Source organism: Bradysia coprophila, chromosome II (assembly GCF_014529535.1).
Source record: "Bradysia coprophila strain Holo2 chromosome II, BU_Bcop_v1, whole genome shotgun sequence".
NCBI lineage: Eukaryota > Metazoa > Arthropoda > Insecta > Diptera > Sciaridae > Bradysia > Bradysia coprophila.
Window position 1 is genome coordinate 715,638 of NC_050735.1, and position 22,230 is coordinate 737,867.

Here is a 22,230-nt window from a genome sequence, read left to right on the forward strand (position 1 = left end):
ATGAAAACACAAGGCTGCAAAATGCAAAAGATTAAATTTGGAATTCAGTTCCAATTTTTCCAGTAACATCGATATTGCCTGTAAATGAATAGCAAGAATTGGATTGAAATTGTCGGTTATTATAATTTATTTTCAAGAGCTGCATCTCTATTCATTTTGTTGTGAATGAAATAACCTTCAATATTGGAGATCAGATGCATTAATCAACTGGCCAGTGGAGTAAATAAAGCACATTTACAGCATACAAATATTCATCGAGAACATCAGCTTCATACAGGCTTGAAAGGGAATTTCAATAGAATTAAACTCTATAACTGAAAATGAATTCAATTTTTTTTGTTTGTTCGATACAAAAGAAAATTTCCAATCCACAGTATTCCCTCGGAACTGACTGACTCGCATTATTAAAAAGCTAAAAATTTGTTATTTCTCGAAGCATAAATATTTGTATGCATATGCCAGAGATAAATCGCGGTTTCTTTTCAAAGAGTCGAAATGAAATTTTGATGCCAAAATCAAGACAAGAAAATAAAATTTCGATTGCACAATGAGGAAGCGAACCTTCAAAATAAATTTTTTTTATGATACAAATCGAGAAAATTTAAAATATTTCATTCGAATTGAAAAATCAAATACACGTCATGCACATAACGTTATACCCAGCATATTACGGAGTTTTTTTTTGTTGTATTGATAGCCAATAAACAATAAATTTGGAATCGATGTTGCTTTAGTTTCGATATTTTCAAACCAAAGATTTATGGTGAATTATTGTTTTGTAAATAGAGAATGGATTTATTTAATCAATAAAAACATGACAGAAGAAAGAACTTTCTCGTTCTCCGGAGAAAAGAAATTGTTTTTTCAAACGAAATTCTCATCTTTATGGTATTGAGTATTGGTAAATGCAGTACGATATTGGTCATCAATTTTCTCGTTTTGTGAACTTTTACGGAAATCATAAGACAAATTTCGTATTACATGGGTCAATGGCAGTATTCAGACTGTTCAGATAAACATTGGTACAATCAGTACGATAATTTGTGATTTTCTCTCCAGCTAAAGCCAAGTATACGACCAGTCGGTGAAATGAAATTTTGACAGAAAATGTATGGGTTATCTGTCAAAATTGTCGCACGTGTGGAAAAGTGTTGAGAACTTAATTCCATCGACTTGTTGTATACTTGACTGAAAGTCTAGCAAATAATTTGCAGCAAAGCAAAAAATGACAGAGTCGCTTCTAGTCACCGAAAATTTGTATGAAAATACGGTATTGACCTTTCGTCAAGTTGATACGATTGGGACATACAAATATTTTGATTTGTTTTTTTTATGAAAACGAAATAAAAAATGAGCATCAGTCTCTGGACATGTGTAGGACATGAGGACACCTATTGTTCTTTCATTCATGAAAAGTATATCAATGAAAGTGATGTACCCAAGATGCTCAATTTTTTGTTGTTCATCTGTTAGAGCTAGAACTGACTTTTATTTGTTAGAAGGATTAACTAGTGCATGAATTTTTGGTATCTTGAGATCCGGCATCGTTGGAATGAGTCTGCAATTTCGTCAGTTAGAAATTAATCAATGTATGTCAAAGTACGTTAGTGCTAACTAGGGAACTATGATGCTTCCTCTTATCATAGTATCGGGAATTCAGAAGCTCCTCGAGCGGTATCGTTTCTACTTCGAAAGAGGATGACCACTTCTGAATTACGATAGTTTTCAACTTGACGAAAAAAAAAATTGAGGTATTCAAAGGACAACTCACACCGACCCAAAACCAAATTTTCAAATCCCTAAGTAAAGATTTTTGATTAAGAGGAATCACCCCTTTTTCATAGCACAAAACCGAAAAAAAGGGTCTGAAAGTTGCAGTGATTTCTCTTAGGGTACAACACAAGGAGGCTTATGGTTTATTTACACACTTAATTTACACGTTTCTGGATGCAATAATGGTTTCTGATTTTTGAAAAAGTAATTCGGATTATTGTTTTTTCAACTTTTAAAATGCCCGTTTTCAACCGAATTTTTCCATAAATTGCACATATTTCTCGTCACACATAAACTTTCATAATACAAATGCACACTTGACAGATTCCTGCTATTGATTCTGATGCTTTAATGGTTTCACTTTAGCTAATTTCATTTAGTTGTTCACACAAAACGAATAAAAACAATTGAAACTGAAGTGAACAGAAAAAATGGCGGCAGCCATTTTTATCAGCTGATCTGAAATTTACATGGAAATATTGACGATTTCACCTATTCAACGTTAGGTGGCACCATGAATTGGTTGTTTAAAAAACTAAATGGATGAGAACTCTTAACAGTCATAGAGAACGGACGTCGCTCTCTAAAAGTGTTTTTTTTTTGTGTTTCTCTGTGCAAATAGATTTGTGATTTTGTCTGATCTCTCCACTTCTTTCAAAACACAAAATTGCTTAGAAACCGGGGCCATCTGTTTTGTGATAGGCACAACTTTTTTGTGAAACACAAGTAAATCATAGTCAACCATTTGACAAAAAAGTGTCATTAGCATCGAACTATTGTGTGCGTTCTGCACAGAAATGAGCAAAATAACACTAAGCCTTAAAAAAATTAAAGAGTCACAGCGTTATCTTTGAAACCACAGTCATAAACTCATACTACCTCATAATAAACTTAAATATATTTTGCCGGAAGGATTAAAAACAATGAAGTTAGCGAATGATCTGAATTCGAATATAGCTTTTACAGTCAACATTAAAAGACGTAAAGGACGCAGAAGGGATCTGAGCAAATTGTGCAAAAAGGAAAAGCTGTCGACTGAATATAAAAAAGGGAAACCTAACACACTTGATTCCATTTTGTCAATAAACCATGAATTCCAATGATACGAAAATCGCTTGTGGAAAGAAATACATTTTCAGTATTCGAATCCTGTTTACTGTTTGCAATTCATATATTTATAAATGATGGAAAAGTGGCATTAACTCGATCAATATAGTGACGAGACATGGTCTTCACAACCAAACGAAAAATCTTTGAACGAACGAATGAATAAATAAAGGCTCTGGTAGTACGCTCAGCTTCCATATCAAAAATGCATGTACCGTGCCTGAGACTTATCGAAATGTTGTTATTTGACCAAAATCGATGAAAACTCGAAAGATTCGAGTCAGTCAAATCCTATCGCTTCACCCTATCGTCTGTGGGAATTATGTTACGACGAAAAAAGAAACCCGTGATTACGACAACCAACAACAAATTTATATTCAATAAAATGTCATAATATTTTTGCGTTTAAGCCGATTACGTCGATATGCCCAAAAAAATATTCCACGAAAAGTTTTATGGGATAAAAAGTGAAATATTTTCCTAGGACAGAAACGGCATCAGAAAAAGAAAAATGGTTATGATGTCCCCTAAAGGCTGACACACATATTGTGTGTATACATACATCTGTCTATGTAGACCGCGTATACAACACATTTCCATAAAAAAGAATTTTCTGTGTATATTTATCCTTTACCGTCCTTTATTTTTAGCATCTCCAATGCTACTGTTAATACCATCATAGTGAAGTTAACTTATACCGTATTTTGCTGGGAACATGTAAGAATTTTCAGTTTTTATTCGGTTATTTGCGTTATGATAAAATATTTATGTAAAAAGCAAAGTTTTTGTTTGATTATTTGTTTTGTTGTACCTCGACGCTCATTATAATGGAAAAAGGAAGAAAAAAGTTTTCATCCAGCGTAAAAGTTCATGGAAAAAATGCAAGCATAAGCAGAAGGAAATATACCTTAACAAAGTTTCTTGTTTTTGTTTGGGAGAAACATAATAGGTGACTTTTGTATTTAATATATGCATAATACACCGACCCAACTCATCGTTGATACAAAAAAAAATTAGTATATTGAGCACCCTGTTGCCATTTTTGTACCACTAGTCACATGTTTTCATTACGAGCGAAGCGAGCCGACAAATAATAAAAAACGACACAACACTGTCACCCTGACTGAGTTATATGTCTAAACGACACTTACATGTTATACGTTGTTATCGGTACTAAAAAATGCAAACCAAATGAACCGATTCGATTAAATGTTGTTATTTAGTGTGGGTGTTAACGTCCACAATGTATGGGAATAGTTATACCTTTGGGTAATCTCAAATTGAAAGATTGGGATCGGAATTTTTGGGCACCCCTTCCACAAATGTTGGCTCTGAGATACTCTACATAACCCAATCTTTCAATTTGATCGATCTGTTCTGATGAATAAAATCACATGTGTTGCTGGTGCATTTCGAACCCACAACTGGCAATAAGGGATGTGACACCCCTCTAACTAAAGTAAAGGTGTTATCGTAAAGCTCCTCAATAGTGTATACTTTCGAACTAATTTATTTCACCGGAAACGTACACACATTTAAACTAAAGCGTTTCCGCTAAAACGTATTTTTAAGATTACCGCCGACATTTTATTTCTACTGGGTCATCCCTTTTGAACCTCACATCACACCAAACAACAATATTGTTTTTGTTTACATGATTGGTCACCATAAATTTTTCATAAATTCGTTTGCTTTGATGAATATTTAAAGTAAACCGTTGATTGTAATGTTAAAAAAACACAAAAAGCACATTTCCGCACAAAATCTGATTTAAATCACATCGAAATCACCGAAATTATTACATTTTTCACAACCGACACTAAATTTTTGCTTTGGTGATTTGACGTTTCAAAAACAGTACTCATGTTACGATTAACGACTTTAACGATGATTCTCTTCGTTAAACCATATTCGACTAAGTTCAAGGTGGATGTGATTTGGGTGTGAAATTGAGTGGGAAGTGCTATTTTCATCGATTTTCTTTTTGTAAAATCTTTTAAATATGACAATATTATGAGAATGCCCGATGTACGACTTTCTTATTTTTCGTATTTCTGCTGATATTTGACAACAAATCGCGAAAAGAATCGATTAGTCCCTCCCTTATTGAATGAGAAGTCTCGATTTACACACTATTGAATTAGAAATCCAAGGCTACGGTATTTAGAAGCGCTGTTGTAGAATAGATTAAGGTTTGTTCGTTCGGTATGTGTTTTTTATGTAGATGGCAGCATGGGGATTTCGGTGGGGTTGATTATTTATTTTCTCTAAGACATAGAGTATATGTTGCACACATTGCAATGTCAAGTATATGTCCAAGGTCTCTAATTTGTGCTAGGTAAAGTCCTTTTCGCAACGCAATTTGTGTAACCTTACAGTTGGAGAGACTTTAATTTGTCAACAACGTGTGGGAGCTTGTAAAAAACAAAACTCAAAACCTACTCGACACCGGTGGCGATCCACTAGTCAACGGACAATACATGAACAAATTCAATAATCTAAAATTATTTGTTTGATGGGGGAAAATTGGAAATTGCAACATGAGCGATGTTTCTATTTTCCTCGAGTTGTAGACAACATTTTTCATGTGTGCGTGGCGTTGAACGTTTTTCTCCATCCATGAAATGAAAATGTCAATTCAAAAAACAAAGTGTCAATGGTCAACCAAACGTCATTTTCTCTTGGCCTTTGAGTGGAGAAAATATGGTTCAGTACATTTTGAAAGTAGATGAATTTCTAGCATTGAAGCGACAGTCAGTGAGTTTACGTTTTTCTTAGAGAAATGGTGGCGACAACGGTCATTTTAGATAAGAAATTTTATGCTGTCCAATTTGTGTGAAACGAGGTTTTTACACAACGAATAATTTTTCTTTGTTTTCACTTAAAGTAGAGTGCAATCTGAAGGCTCCCTGTTGTGTGTTCTCTGCGTGTTCGACGACTTTTTGACATCACAGTATTTCTACTACAATTTATTAAGTGCATAGTGTGCCTGCAAATGAAAGAGGCTCTTTAGTGCCTTTTAAATTTAAAAATTCAACAGGGACTGTTTTTCGGAAACCCTTTCCCTTAATTTTGTAACATTATTCCAACCGATTTTTTAACCTTAAGGAAAATGTAGGGGGCCGTTCACAAATGAATTCACGCTATTTTACGGAATTCTCGACCAACTTCCGTCACGTAAAAAGAGTCAAAATTTACCCAAACTTATTAGAACCGTCACGTCTTGTTGACGGTAATATGTGCACATCTACTAGGATTCAAGAAATCAAGGGAAAACGTTTCCCAAAAAATAGTCCCTAAAATTCAAGCATTTTCCAAAACTGCAATTATATATCGCAAATATCCGTTCAGGTATTTTTTCACGTTGCACATTGGCCTTATTAGGGAACAACAGGTCGGAAGTAAATGCGTAACATTGATGACGAAATCTGTGGGTATGTCCATGATACATTGTGTCCATTGGTACAACGATAAAATAAATTGAGCAATTGAAAAACCAAACGGATGCAGAAATTTCGTGTGAATTCGTGTGAGTATTTTTGAACTGATGTCAAAAACTTTTGCTGTTCTGAATTTTATTTCAAATTACACGTGCAGATTAATTTAATGTTGCTTCGTATTACAATTTGTTGCTTTAATCTGACGTTGAAGTTAAAATTATTGCAACAATTTTGTAGTCGGGAAAAGTGGGGAAGCAAAAACCGTAAGGCTTTGGCGACACCGATTTTGGTAATACAGGACACTGTATTACCCATTTTTCATCAAATTGTTGTTCCTTGAAAGAAGGAGCATTCCACTTTCCATCACTCGTAACAAAATACTATTTATGACAAATACGAAAAAAGCTGAGAACAAGTAGTACTAGGAGAAGTAATTTGATATTTTGTATCAGAAGAGTAAAAGTGTCCGAAGGCTTCAAGGCTGAGCTACATCGACTTTTCTTCTCGTAGAGTAACAGAAAACTAGACAATTTCAGCAGCTCATTGAGTAGACACAAAATCACTTATTAAAAGACACAAGTATAGACACTTCCATAGGGAGGGAAACGCCGCTTTACATCCTTCGTTAAGTAAAGAAAATTTCGTTAACTTTACATTGCAATGTAAATCAAGAGTAAAGCTTTTTGACAGATGAGAAAAGTAACATAGTTTTCGACAATTTTTCGTATTTCGTTAAAAAAGAACCGGTACTCGAAGTAGTAAAACCAGTATTCTGGTATTACCGAAACCGTTTTACCGAAATTCTATCTCTAAGCAAATAACCAATTGATCCGGTTTGAACTTCGGAATGAAATGACCTGTAAAATATGACCTACCCTATGACGTAACTCTATTATTCTATCCGACGACCGTCGCAATGATAAATTATTCCCGGAAATACTCTGACTTTCCATATTTAACATAAATTATTTATAAAAAGAATTCCCGATACAAAAAGAAATAAAAAAGAAAATTTGATTGGAGTTATAAAAATTCGCATTATCGAAAAACCCACTCTCATATTTTAAGTTTTCTGTTTCGGTTCTTTATTTTGCTTCAAACTGAATTCATCCTTTGAGAAAGCACTACCATTTTGTGTCCCAGATCCACATATTGAGCGTCATTAAATCGGCACAGTAGTTGAAGAATATTTCAGAAAAGTTTTATTGAGATTTTTCCTTTAAAAAGTTATATATCGAAAAACAGTTGTCAATGACAAACGATATATCGTGTGTTTGAATCGGTTTTATTTAAGTGGCAATAAAAAGTAGTTTCGTATTTCTCTAGCTGATTCCACCAGCACGGCAATAGTTGTATATAATATGTGTATGAATCGTATACACAATGTTCCATATTGTAGGCGAAATGGACGACTTTGCTTTTCAGATTCAAGTTTTTTTTCTTCTTTTTTGTATATGGTGTTGATATTCAACACTTATGTTTGCTCGGAAAATGTTTCTCCGGGAAAAATAAAGTAATTTAAGAGATTCCATTTTTCGCTTTGTTTTTAAGTATAAAATACAAATATTGAGGACGATGCACAAAGGAATTTCTTTTCTTGTTTTTTTCCCCGTAGTTAAGAAAACAAACGGTGGCTCTTGCAACCATAGTTTAAGATTTACTTTTGATTGCAATCGTGCAAACACCGTATGTCTACACTAGTCGACAGCAAGCACACAACTTGTTTTCATTTTCCTTATTTACTCTGTTGTGTGAATTATTTCTGAAACTTTTCCTTAAGCTCAAATTAAAAACTTGCTGCTGCAGTGCTGCCGTGGTACTTTATTTGGTTCATTGGTTGGCTTAGTGTTAAATAATAATTACGAGAAAGACATGTCGACGTTTTCCTTCAATTTTATTTATTCGATTCTGTGGAATGCAATTATGAATCACAGTTGAATCTATAGTAGGACGTTGCATCAATTTATAATTTACCTTGCCTCAACTGTCTTCTATCGAATTGGTAACTATAGATCAACTTCAAGGCCGTTTTAAATGTCATCCACGATAAGAAATGCCATCCAAGTTTAAAAAAATCTCATACAAATGAATAAATGAATGAAAAATTTAACGAAACTTAAGTGAGGTTACGTGTGAAAGTACCGTACCTTGAAGATGATCTTTTGTTCTACTAAATAATACCCAGCCCCATCTATCATGTATTTAGTACAAACGAAGCTAGAACGAGTAGAATACCGGCATCTTGCAACATTATTATTTCTTCGGCAAGCAAGGCCAATGTTCAAGAGTTCTTAATTAGAATTCGCTCGATTTGTACCAATTCATTGAACTTTCTTTTGGCTTTGACCCTACGTGTAGTACCTCAATTGTTCAGATACAAGCAGACGTGGTCAAAGTATACAAACACTGAACGTAATGCAAATGTGCAGTTACGCAAAACATTATAAAGACTGAAGGCAATGCAAACACTCAGCCTAATTGGATCACAAAAAATACGGAACTCAAGTTTCGGGCGTATCAGAATCATCATTGTTACACGAAACACCACAGATGTTGTTAGATGTTAGAATATGAAATTAACCTCATCGATTTGCTGACAATTAAACTCCAAATCGATTGGCTAAAATAGCTCCAACTGAACTAACATCCTACTGAATTACTACGTTCTGCGGTTATTTCATTTCAATTTAAAATTCCATCGTTCAAGAATTTCACTTGACAATGACAAAAGGAAAAAAAAACGTGACGGATCGGAGAATTTCGAACGAAGATGGTAATAGCATTTTCCGTCGAAACCGAAAAAGCTCATTCAAACGAATCACCGAAAACCGATTTCCGACAAAGCGATTATAATCCAAGCAATTTCTGGTTCAAAGGCAGGAACACGGTACAGGTATAACATTTTTATTTAAACCATTCACTGGCAATGGCATGTGGAAATGTATAATATGTTTTAGACATATGGCGGACAGCAGGACATAATAAAATCTTATTTCGTTTATAACGAGAAAAATGCTAAAAATATAACGGAATTCTGGAGAAAAAAAGGGGATGGAAGGACATACTTAAGAACTTTTCTTCTCGTCAACCAATCCATGTAAAATAAAAAGTTTTTTTTGTGGTAAAAAAAATGCTTTTGAGCCAAGAGGTTGTTATGGTACATATATATAAAAATCCCAACAAAAACCTCTAAAGAGAAAAGTGTGGCGCTAGCCTTGTGTAACTTATAAAATGAATGATATCGCTGGAGGTGTCGCTTATTTGCGTACATCTGCAAATAGTTGACTTCATTGACTTCATAGATATATTATTTTTCCTCTGATCTGGTCAACAACAAATATGAAAAATATGAAAGAGAACGAGAGCTAAATAATCTGCTACCAGTGTGTCACTATTTTTTTTAACATGATTTTCTTCATGAAGTCAACTATTTATGCGTAGAGCTGAAAGCGATATCATTCATTTTAGAAGTTACACAAAGCTAGCGCCACACTTTTATATTTCAAGGTTTTTGTTGATACTCGTTTGAGGTCGAAAATTCGGCGAAATTTGGAAGAAATTTGACGAAAATAAAAACTTTGACGAAAATCGAAAATTTGAAAATTTGACGAAAATCAAAAATTTGACGAAATTTGACAAAATTCGAAAATTTGTCAAAAGTAAATTTCAAAAATGCTTGGATAAAAAAATCACATGCCATAACATGGAAAACTCACACCAGTCGTTCTTCATGCGAGGAGCCAGAGTTTCACCTATTCCAAGGTCTCGTTCTCCCCTACCACTTGGTCGATTTGTGTAGTTTTTTCTCGTCGAGACCTTTCATTTAAGCTATAATACAACGTAAGAGTATCCATACATCCAGAAATATTATAGAAAAACCGTTCCAAACCCTTAAAAAACCCTGTACATTGGCACTTCAAGGCCAATAAAACAAAATACAGTTTTTTCCTGGAGTAGTGGCATATTACATTTTCATTTTTAAGCCTACCCTGAGGTTCCTGAGCTAGCCCGTCGATAGATTAGAAATATACAGAGTAAGTTGAAGGGTGTTGATTATTTGGAAAAAATTAATTTGGTGTATTTAGTATGAAAAGTGATCACTTTCAAAACGATGTATGTACCACTCTATCGAGTGATAGCTCGTTTTGTTCGTACTTGAAGCGAAAGTATGATGAAATAGGTTTTGTGGCGATGTAGATCAAATTGTATAAATAAAAAAGTTCGGCTATTATACATAGTGACGCACCTAAAAGTATTCTTCGTTTGCTTTTTTCTTACAGAAGGGGCGAGCACCACGGATTCCGCTACCATTCCGTCCATGATAAACCCTCTTTCAAAGTAATAAATGGCTTAGTAGTAATACGGAAATATTAATCTACAATACTTTTGGAGTGGCTTCTTGGAGCGGTAGTCGTATGATTGAAAGAAGAGTAATAATACCATTCTCCCATATTCCCAATATAACATTATGAGATCATGTGCCGTATAAGGATTTATGGTAAGTGGAAAATATTGGCACAAATTAAGAAATTCTGAATTTTTTGTAAGACTTACATACCCCGTAATTTGAGAAATGTCGCAGAATTTTTTCCCCAAAATTTGACGAGACACTCTCGTGTTAAACCTTTAATCCGATTACACAATTTCTGATAACTTTTTCGGAAAGGGAAGTTTCTCTTTTCTGAGTTTGGATATCATAGCACGACTTCAACTGAATTTCTTTAAAATAGTATGTTACATACCAAGGATCAAAAAGGTGTGTTTTAGACCCAGGTGGTGAAAACGTCCAGGGATGGAGCGACGCGAAGCGGAGCGGAGACTAAGGACGTTTTCACCACCGTGGTCTAAAACACACCTTTTTGATCCGTGGTTTGTATACTATTTTTCTTCCTGGAGTACCAAAGTCACATTCCGAACAAAACATAACAACAAAACTGAACAACATACCGGTGCAAAAGCATTCCATATTAATGCCGAAAGTAATCCGTATGAATGCCTAAAGAAGTCCGTTCCGTGTGCATGTATTCTCACAAATGTCGAAAAATAAGCAATCTGTAGGAATGCTGAAAGACATCCGAATGAATGCCGAAAGCAGTCCGTATGAATGCTGAAAGCAATCCTTATGAATGCATTGTCACAAAACACTAAAAACATTACATTCGCGTACATACAACAACTTGACACATTTGGGAAAGAATAAAGATAGGATCGAAAATGACATAAGCGGGAATGAAAATTGAGAGAAAATAGTAGGGGAGAATGTTGCTCTTTCGGTACTAAATTTGGTGAGTGAATGTGACGGTTTTGGTACTACAGGAAGAAAAATAAATTATTTCCAATACATTTCCATCATATAATATGTTTAAACCAGGAATTGAGATCACTACAATCCAGTAATAAATGGACGAAGGTGAGTAATTCAGATAGGCTGAGCTTTGTTGTCGCGTGAAATCAATAAAATCTTTTAAATTTTTGGACAGGAAATCTTACTCTAAATATGCAAAATTATGTGAGATAGGCGCCAATGCAGCAATTTTAATAGATAAAACCATATCAGTGTTTGTGCTAGAAGCAGTGCTATGCTTCTTGTGAAGAACTTGGAGGTTCGACTGATAGAAGGGGCAGGGATTACAGTGTTAATTTTTGGGAATTTTAACTCCAAAAAATTCCGATATATTTTGTCAGAGTTGTTTTACAGTTTTTTGAAATTTTCGGACCTTAAATTCCTAAATATAGGTTTGTAAAAAATTCTCTAGGTCATTCTGAACTCGATTCTGAATAACAAAGAATAATACAAAAAAAGATCAAAGTGAAAATTCGACTGACCTAACACTTAATCATGCGAACCAGATATATTTCGTGAACACTTTTGGTGTTGACCAGCGTTAGTCTGTTCCTTCTTACTATTAATTTTGAATTTTAAGTGCACTTACGGCGTGAATTGGATTCATGCTCATAAGAAAGAAATAACCTAACTTTTGCACTTGTGCAAACACCTCACTCAAACATACACCATAAATGGACAATCGGCAAAATCCCGGCACAATTTAGGGCAAGACAATCAGATAATCAGGTACATTCAAAAAGAATTTAAATTTTTACAGAGCAAACGAAAACCGCGACCATCCGCTCCACGTTCATGGTTTCAAAAATTAAACAAAAAAAATTAAAAATTCTTTTGTTAAGAATTCAACAATGGTATTGAGTCATTGGACCCCAATTATTCAGTGCATTTACATTCGGTTACGATTTCAAAAGGTTTCTGAAAGCGAAAATAAAACGGTTTGTCCTTTGCTCTTTGAAGTTGCCATTATACCTTGACAGAGTTTATTCTTTTCTTTTATAATTCAATTATATAATACTAAAAATTTAATAATTCCTCGCCTTTGTAGGATTGAAAGGAAAAATAAAATAAAATTCTAAAACGAACTTAAAAACTCAAAAGCAAAGAAATGTGAAAATATTTTTCTTTTTAACTTCTTTTCTATATTAACAGAGAAGAGAAACTTTTTCTTGTACTTACGGTCGATCCACACGTCGGTGCATCGCCTGCAAATGGCAGCCTACCGCCCCTTTTTAAACCTTCTTTTATTGCAAAGAAGTGATTCACTTTCAATGAAACTACGAAACTATGTATATTAAGGTGTGATGAATTTATACGAACACACTGCTGCGATTGAATATATAACGTCTCAACAATAAACTTTTAACAATTCTCTTGCCCTCGTCGTTATTACAAATGATTTTTGACGCTGTGTGTTGATTTTTCCACTAAAACATATTTTTCCGAACGAAATTTATTTAGGAAAACTTGCACTTATTTGAACTTTTTTCACTTCGACACAATGCGACAAAGTTGCAGTTTCTGTTAACTATTTTTGTGAGCCGATGTAAGGCTCTGTATTGAATGTGGTACAGCACATAACATTTGTCAGTATAGTGCGGCAACCCTGAATGAAATAGTTGTAATTATAGTTGTCTTTTAGTTTTGTAGTTTTTTTTTTAATGAAATTTTTCCTTTTCAAATATTTTTTGTATTGTTTGATTGAGTATACGTGTTCTAAGTACATATACGAATATATATTTGCGATGATAAAGTTTTGTATCATATAATAAGTAGTGTTTCAATGTTGTTTAACGATTATATTGTCACTGAATGTTGGTTGTTTTTAGAGTCGAGAATCATATATCTGAAATAAAAGTATAAAAACAAACTGTTAATTAGGTTATAATGTTTTGTCTGATTAAAAACAGAGACTATCATTTTTGGGAAAACTCATGTTACCATTTTTTCCAACTTTTCCCGAATTTTCCATAATTTTCGATTTATTTTAAAATTTTTACTCTCTAGACACCCGGGAAATGCGTCATTACTTCATCGACAAAAGGCGAAAACTCATTTCCCGTGGGCTCAGTGAGTAAATTAACTTAAGTAATTGTTTGTAACTTTGTATTCTGCCTTGTGGGGTTGTATCCCTCGCTTTCGCCTCGAGCTGCAAATGTTACACTTGGCAAAATAAAAATTTCCAAACAAGTACGTAATCTACTATTTCTACCCGACCCATGCGAAAGTTATACATAGCAATTTACCGCCTGTGAAAATGATCGATTCACTACTTCACATATGGTGTATGTATACCACGTACGTAGCAGTTGCGGGTTCGAAAACCTATGGGCAGGTTTTCGTCCTGAGTGTAAATCACTAATAAAATAGTTTCTAGGACGTCAGGATACGGAGCTATTACGATTTTAAGTTAAATGGGAAATGCATTGGTGCGATCGAGGTAAAACTATGTAACATCATTGCATCTCAACAATGCATTTCCAATTTAACTTAAAATTGGGAAAGCTCCGGATCCTGACGTCCTAGAAACTATTTTATTAATGATTTACAATGAAGACGAAAAATTGCCAATAGGTTTTCGAACTCGTAACTGCTACGTACGAGGTGTCAAATAGTGAATATTTTCGGTTCATTTTTCGCGAGTGGCAGTAAAACCGAATAATTTGGCTGCTGCTACGTAATTCATTAATTCGGAAGCAATTTTGTGATACTCCGTACTGGCTACCAAAAGGCGCTACTATGAAATGTAAAAAATCCTTCGAAGTGAAGAAAATGAGCAGAAAACACTATCAAAAGGCGGTAATGTGGCAAATTTAATAAAATTGCAAAGGGCGCACTTATGATTTTCCAGGTCGCCCCATATTGTCAGTCGCAAAGACAGTTATCGAAGCTGGTTACTCAAACACAAACTTGAGAGTTTGCTTTATCACAAAATGTTTACCTCACGTAATGAATAACTTTCAGGGCTTCCAATTAATCTAATATCATGTGATTTACGTTGTATTGCTTGGATAGTAGAAACTCAACCAAGCAATACTATCTATATCCAATACAACGTTAAATACATTTGGCTAAGACGCAAACCAGCCCAACAATTTAACATTTTATTTTTATATGCTTTGAGGTAGAAAATCGTTCTTTTCAACGAATTTCATGAACTTTCGGTCTCGCCTCACCAGGGGCTATTTAGTTGAATTTTCAGCAAATTTTGGCGAATTTGGAGAATTTGACGAATTTTGGCGAATTTTGACGAATTTTGGCGAATTTTGACGAATTTTGGCGATTTTTTGTGAATTTATACATGATTTTAAGAAATTTCAAAGAATCTTAGAACTTAGTTACATATTTTTGGCCAAGACATTCCAGAAATCTATTTTTAACCGGGAAGCCATGATGGCTTTTTTTTGGAAAAACGATGAAAAATGTCCTAATTTTGTGAATTTTACATATATTTGTGAATTTAGTAGATTCTTGCATATTTTTGTTATGCTATATCACAAAACTAGCAAAATATTTCAAAAAACATAAATTTGGAAGAAAATTTTCAAAATTTGAATTTTTTTAATTTGTGAGAATTTCGGCGAATTTTGGCGAGTTTCGGCAAATTAATTCAACTTAATAGCCCCTGCGCCTCACAAAAGTCACACAAAAACTGGACTTTTCAACATTTCTTCACTCGTCGTGTAAATGACTATTGAAAAAATTCGGGAAAATCTAGGAAAATGTGCGAAAATGTTTTCCCAAAAATAATCCCTGCTAAAAAAGGATGACATATATGTGGGTGCAAATATAGTGTAACGTTAAAAAAAAGTCATCAATACGATTTGTTTATGACAGGCCAATTTGACAATTTGACGATTTACGCGCCCTCTAAGAATGTCATTGTTTTCTATGTGTCGTTTGTATCCATTGAGTTATACCCTATGTTCGTCAACGATAAATTTGAAGTACTCTAGAAGCTATGGCGCATATCGCCAATTTATAAAAGTTTCAACGGTGAGTTGAAAGTTTCTTCACAACAACAAATGAAGTGGAAAAATCGGGGGAAAATGTTTGAACAAACAATGTCCCATCACAGAAACTATGCCTCATAACATAGCACTGCTACTATCATTAACAAAGAAAATATTTGGAGATTGAAGGAATCAAAACAGGCGTTGGATATCTCTCAATTCGGCAAGAGTTAAACGGTTTAAGCGGGTTTATTTACTTACGACAATAATTTGGTTTATCAGTCGATAAAAAACGCCCTGAATTCGTAATTGAATTAAGTCTGAGATCTTAGGCACAATATTGGACAAGTCCCTCGTTTTACCTCGTCGTAAACCGTCCAGTATTCACAAATCAGCCTAGGTCTAAAATTTAACAAAGAAATTGTTTTAACTTTTCAGTGCTGTCATCAAAATAAGGTCCTAAATAACTCAAGCAATACGCCCTCTGCGAAGTATATTAACGGGTAGAACATAGTTTTAACTTCGCAGGAAGCTTATTTCTCACTTCACAGGCTGCGTATTTCTGGAGCTTATTTAAGATTAAATTTTGATGGCAGCACTGAAAAAGCGTTACGTAATTTATGAATGATCTCCACGTTCCATTTGTCGGACAATTTTTACGACTGGTATTGATTTTTTAGACGACAATTTACTACTAGTATCGTTGTGGGAGGCACAGCGTACCACTGTTCTCCATCAGCGGATCCAGAAAAACACGATGAACTACCCAAAGATAATTACGAATTCAATTCTTCTATTTTTAGCCTGCTCCACTCTGTTGTACAAAAACGTTATTATGTAACATCACACGCTGTTTGTTCCACCATTTGCAAGTTCAGTTTTTTTTTCCTCATCGCAATCGTATATATATGTATATGTATGAATGAGTCGCTGTTTGTGTAATAAGTAAATAATTCTCTTTACACATAAAACGGTAAATACAGCCGAGGATAAAGCAGTGATGCACACAAAAACACGAGAACGAACAAACTCGGAAAATGTGAACTTAAAAAGTTAAAATAAATTTGAATAATTCATACAACGATGTGTAACGATCCATGAAATTTATATCAAAATAAGCAAACACACATTCGCACATGGTGTACACACCATACCCCTCCATATCTATCTATGGATGCTGACATCAACAATATAAAAAGTTGCAGAGCAAATTTCACTTTTATGCTAAACAAATCTATGGAAGATATAAAATGTCAAATGCCAATGTTTCGGTCTATTTAAGTGAATTTCCCATGTCAAACAAATTGAGCACACCAATCTTTACTTTGTCTTATTCGTTCAGGATGTATATGGTATCTGATACTTACCCAGACTTTGCATCGTATTCAATACAACAGGTGAAAAGTGAATGGGTTCGGGCTGTCGTTGTTAGCATAATTTATTTGAAAAATTTGTAGCTTTGCTTGTTTTCCGTTTTTTTTTTCTTTCGTCGATAAAGAAAACGTACCGAAAACAAAGGGAAAATCTGTGTATGGGTGAAAACTATTTACATTTCACTTCACCAGGCACAAAGAAGGAATAAAAAACTAAAGGGCAACTAAATGTCAAAAAAATGGATTTATTGAAGCATTGCTTTCTTTCAAGGCACAAGCTGCTTCAATGACTATAGGAAAAGTCGGCTGGCCTGTAGGGGCGTCACAATTTTTTTCAGTACTTCATTCTGTCCGATCTATTTTCATGTGAAATAACTTCAATCTGGTAAATATCCATGAAATATCACGAAAATCTATTACATTTGAGCTTTAGTTTCCAAAAATCATTTCCCTATAGGTTTGTTCCAATTAACTGTAAACCCGAACCCTGACAACACGAACGACAACGATTTCATCCACAGAGATGAGCATAACCTAAACGTCAACAAATTTTTCTTTGTAAAGTTTTCGTTTCGAAATGACCTTGAAACATTGAGTTACCTTTAAGTGACAAGATTGATGTGTAACTGTGAGCAGATGTAGCATTTCACGTAAGGAGGTTAATCGACAGTTACCCAATTGCATCCCGAGTTTGTCTGAAGGTCATATTTTTGACGTAAATCGGAAATGTTCAAATTTTTTGAACCTTATATCGGCCCCGATAGTACTGAGAATGTACTGATATAATGAACCATAGTCATCCGTGTCCCATTCTTCCCGCACATGTCCAAAAATATGATAAAGAATATGCCTGAAATGGTTAATGGCACCGAATGGAAATATAGAATAGGTGTGGTCAAGTGTCGGTCCGGAGCAAGGTTCCGCGGTTCTCTTAACCTGTTCTTTCAGAACTTTGGTCCGGAGCACATAGAGGTGTTATAAACGCACTCATTTTCGTAGTAATTCGACATAGATCTTGAGTGCGTTCAAGACGAATCGTTCGATTCACTATACCGTCTGCCTAATAAACTCGATGCAAAAGGTATGCAAGATTTTGACAGAAATTCTCTACCAAAATCTAGCATCTCTAAGTTTTTTATTTACACCGAGTACCTAGTTTCATCGCTATGCTGCATCGATAGCTATGAAGCCATATGTCATCGACTTTTTTCCCACTTCAAGTTACGGTATTTTCAAACGTAACCTCATATTAGTTTCGTTGTTTTATTTAACACAAACTTTTATGAAAAAAGGAGCTACCATTTGAGTACTAAATTTAAAATCCTGTGTAAAGAGAACGAATAGAACAATAGACGACGGTTTAAAAGCTCTCGTTCAAATTACATTATTTTTGATGTGGATGGCATTTCAAACGATCTTGAAAATGATCTATGTAGATACTAGATGTAATAAAACACTTATGCCGTAGTCACCTAAAGTGCCACACAAATATATTAAACAAACATTGCTTGAAACTGTAAGTACATCTCAACAATTAACAGTAGTCCGGCTTACGTTTTAACCAATTTTCCAATCATTAAAAACTCTAAAATATAATCGAGAGGTCCCGTGTTCAAATTCGCGGTTCGTTCAAACCAAGAAACAATCGGTTCAAAATTTCAAATTTTTAATATGATCGGCATTTCCACAGAGAATTAAGTTCGGCTCACAATTGTTTTCGTTCATAATGCTTTTCTATCGTACAACAAGTATACTGCAACTGCAAAGTTATAATCTCATTTTCTCACAATGAAAAAGTGTAATCCAACAAATATTTTCGTTAAAATATACTCTATTCAGTTAATGTTCAACTTCATCGTTGGAAACTACAAGCATATTTTCGGAACAAAGCGAAAACCGATCATATTTTTCGAAAAAGTAAATTGTTCAATATTTTAAATTAAAAACATTCAGTTCGAATGGAACTTCTGGTAGTCTGGTTATTTTTAACCATTTTCTAACAACAATTTTTGTGCATTACCCGAAACCATAACAGTTAAAGTTGGGAAAACTTTTTTTTATTTAAAACGTTCATCTGTACGAACAACGTTGTGTAACATCGTTCTCACTTGAAACCATAAAACGTAGCTCAGAAATTGTGCATATTTTGTAGTATAAAGTCGCTTTTAAAAACAATACCCAACCAATACCCGACCATAATATAAACCGAAAAACTCTGTAATTCGAATTGCAGTTGATCTCTCTCTCTCTCTCTCTTTATTCATTGCTTCTCATTTATTGTGTTCAAATGTTTTCCAGGTAGGTATTATAATGGGCATACCAACAATACGATATGGCTTAGAAATTGTCCGTCCATCGTACAAATTCTGTTGAATACATTCACAATTGGTATGTACCCAGCCCGACCAAACATGCATTCCAACCAAACAAATTAGGCAGATAAAAAGAGTTTGGTCTATCTGTACATGGGTCGGTTGCATTCATAGATTATGCTGTGCTCTATAGTATGTACAGTTGTACAGAAGCCATTGAATTATTTTGGATCCAAAGCAATTTATTATTCGTTTTAAGGAAATATTGCCAATTGGCCGTGCTATAATTAGATGCTGTATGACGTTTCCAATGCCGACCTCTATTATTTCTGTCAAAATTTGTGCACCGCACAAAGCGACAGCAGAGACTTTACATAAATTTTGATTTAGTGACCACACTAAACGGATGAACGGTTTTCAATCTTTTTCTGCTTACCAACGGTAAACTACATTCGACTTAGTTTTTGGTTCAATTATCTGTAGTAACAATGTAATTTACTTTACCCATTTTCATTGTACTCGTTGACCTGAATCGCTCAGGGGAGTTTGCGGTGATTTTTCTTTCACCAGACAAATAAAACCAAAAAAAAGGTGGTCGCTGCAAAATTTCTAGAAGCTTTTTTTAGTTAATTTATCGAAAGTAATTGCATTATATAACGGGAAGGGAGGGTGAGAGTGTAGCCCAGCAACATATATATGGAATTGAAGCTACGTTTATGTATTGAATGTGGAGGGTAGAATGGACGGTGAAAAAAAGCGTTCATCTCTTTCGTTATTCCAAAATTTATTAGAACGAAAACGTTCGTGTATATGCCATGATAAAACTTACCCATAACGGACAATGCAATTAAAGTTTCGATAGTGGTATGTTTGACTTTGGTTTGTCTGTTTCGGTTTCTGTTGGGTGTGGAATAATATTCTATACATTTGTCTCCCATCATATATCCGCACACCAGAATAATTTGCAATCAACAAAACCGCTTACTTTCAACATTCTCTCAAATGAAACATGTTCCTCGGAAAGGATATTTAATACGAAATTATGCATGGGTTGACTAAAACGACCGAAATGCTCTTATAATATAATATGAGTGGAGACGAAGAAGCAAAAAAAAAACGAAACAATATGGGTGTTTGTGATGTGCATGCGAATGAGTAGAATATGTATCGAAAATCTGATTAGATTCGGGGCTTGTCGACGAATTAAATTTTGGTCAACATAAATAGTTGTACGTTGTGTGGTGTCAAGCAACAAGCTAAGATGGAATCGTTACATTTGGTTTTAAGGGTATACGGTTTTTGTGTCATACCATCGAAGTGAAACTATTTTCGAAGATTTTCGATGATGTGAGAGTATCCTCCACACATAAAAAAGACGTGAGGGGAAACGATTATTCAAAGACATCTCAATTCCTTAAGTAGATCTGTTTATGTAAGCGATTAAGTTTCCGTAATAAAAGGGCAGTTAAGTTAATTTAATGTCTCTAAATCAACTGATTGTAATGTACCCCAACAAAATTTGGAATATTTACTCGCTGCGCCACCGAAACTTTCATTCATGGACAATACGGTGAACCTTTTTTCTGATGGTTGCCACCCTCGCTTTCGGCTCGAAGTGTCAAAAATAAAATCTCCAAACCAGTGGGTCGCGTTTTTTTATGAAGTTGGTTGATCCGAGTCGAAAACCGTTGTAGTCAACATGCTTCTGGAGATTCTATATTAGTTCCCATTGTTGGGAACGGGTTTCTAGTTTCTGATTTCATACAGAATTATGCTTGATTGCCACTTACGTCGTTTTGCCTCCTTTTAGCTGAACCACGCCTATTTTTCATTGTTTAAAGAGTTGAAAATGGAGAATTCGTGCAAATCTTTCTCACAGACACCAGGGCGTTTGCGTTCCTGGCCTCTTAGCAACGAATGGTTGAATTTACTTTTTGTGCGATAGATATTTGTTTACAAAATAGGAAATTGCGATAAGAGGGATGTTTGCGGCCAGAGCGAAGGAACGCAACGTTTTTCTGCCGTTTTTCGTCACGAAATGAAAACATCGATTCACCATGCTATTTTCGAAAACATAAACAAACTGACAGTTCAAATGAGAAAAGTTCGATTTTCTCCACACGAGAGAGAAAGTGCTGCACTTTTCTCGCTAGAAATGTCATTCGACCAGTCGTTAAGAAAACACAATCTTTTCATGGCATATTGAGGGCCGCTCAATGAGGGGAGAAAATAGGACAAAACACAACGCGCGGATGAAAAATTATTTTTGTATTTTAAAGTCGGATTATTTCCTTTACTAGGGAGGGAAAATGGACTTTTTGGCCCTAGGGAAAAGTCTTTCATTTCTTCGTAAGAGAAAACGTCATACTACACTCGGGAAATAATTTTATATTTCGGATCACGATGAGAAAAAATACCTCGGGCTAAAGCCCTCGGACACATTTACTCATCTGGATACGAAATATCAAATTCCTTCCCTTGTATAGTAATATATACGTTTGCGGATCGAAAATCGTTCGTTTCTTCGATGAAATACGAACATGTCAAATGCATTACAAAACTAGGGAGAAAGTCGAAAAGTGAAATTTTCGTTGACAGAGCGTAGGACAATGATAATTTCAAAAATGATAAAGGACAAAATGATAATATGTCCCTTGAATGATAATATGCAATACGATAATGCTAATGATCAACAGGAATAATATGATTTTTATTTTAAATCTAGTAAGCTTTCATTCATTAAAAAAAACAGTTGCCTTCGCGATACTTCATTCGCGAAAAATTTCTCATAAAGAGAAGACGGCAAACTGAATTGCAAATAAAAAAAAAATATTATCAATGTTTTCGGTGGTGGAAACAATAGAAAGTGGAGATCCCACAGTTACCGCCCTACAAACTTTATGGCTTAAAAATGGAAAATTGTACTGG

At 34.6% G+C, this 22,230-nt stretch overlaps 1 protein-coding gene and 1 long non-coding RNA gene across 3 annotated transcripts in view; one reads left to right on the top strand and one right to left on the bottom strand.

The window, feature by feature from the left end:
• Positions 1-21,415, top strand: part of LOC119075578 — a 34,566-nt gene extending 13,151 nt beyond the window's left edge. Inside the window, exons 2-4 of the long non-coding RNA XR_005087425.1 lie at positions 16,169-16,252; positions 19,919-19,927; positions 21,403-21,415. This is a non-coding gene — a long non-coding RNA (uncharacterized LOC119075578). The remainder of the gene's footprint in view (positions 1-16,168; positions 16,253-19,918; positions 19,928-21,402) is intronic.
• Positions 1-22,230, bottom strand: part of LOC119069777 (acetylcholine receptor subunit alpha-like 1) — a 125,150-nt gene that overhangs the window by 89,467 nt on the left and 13,453 nt on the right. The window contains exon 2 of one of the 2 annotated variants that reach the window (XM_037174034.1): positions 12,844-13,270. The gene's annotated coding sequence lies outside the window, so the exon portion shown is untranslated. Of the gene's footprint in view, positions 1-12,843; positions 13,511-22,230 lie in introns of both variants that reach the window. The other variant, XM_037173956.1, reaches the window with a different exon arrangement.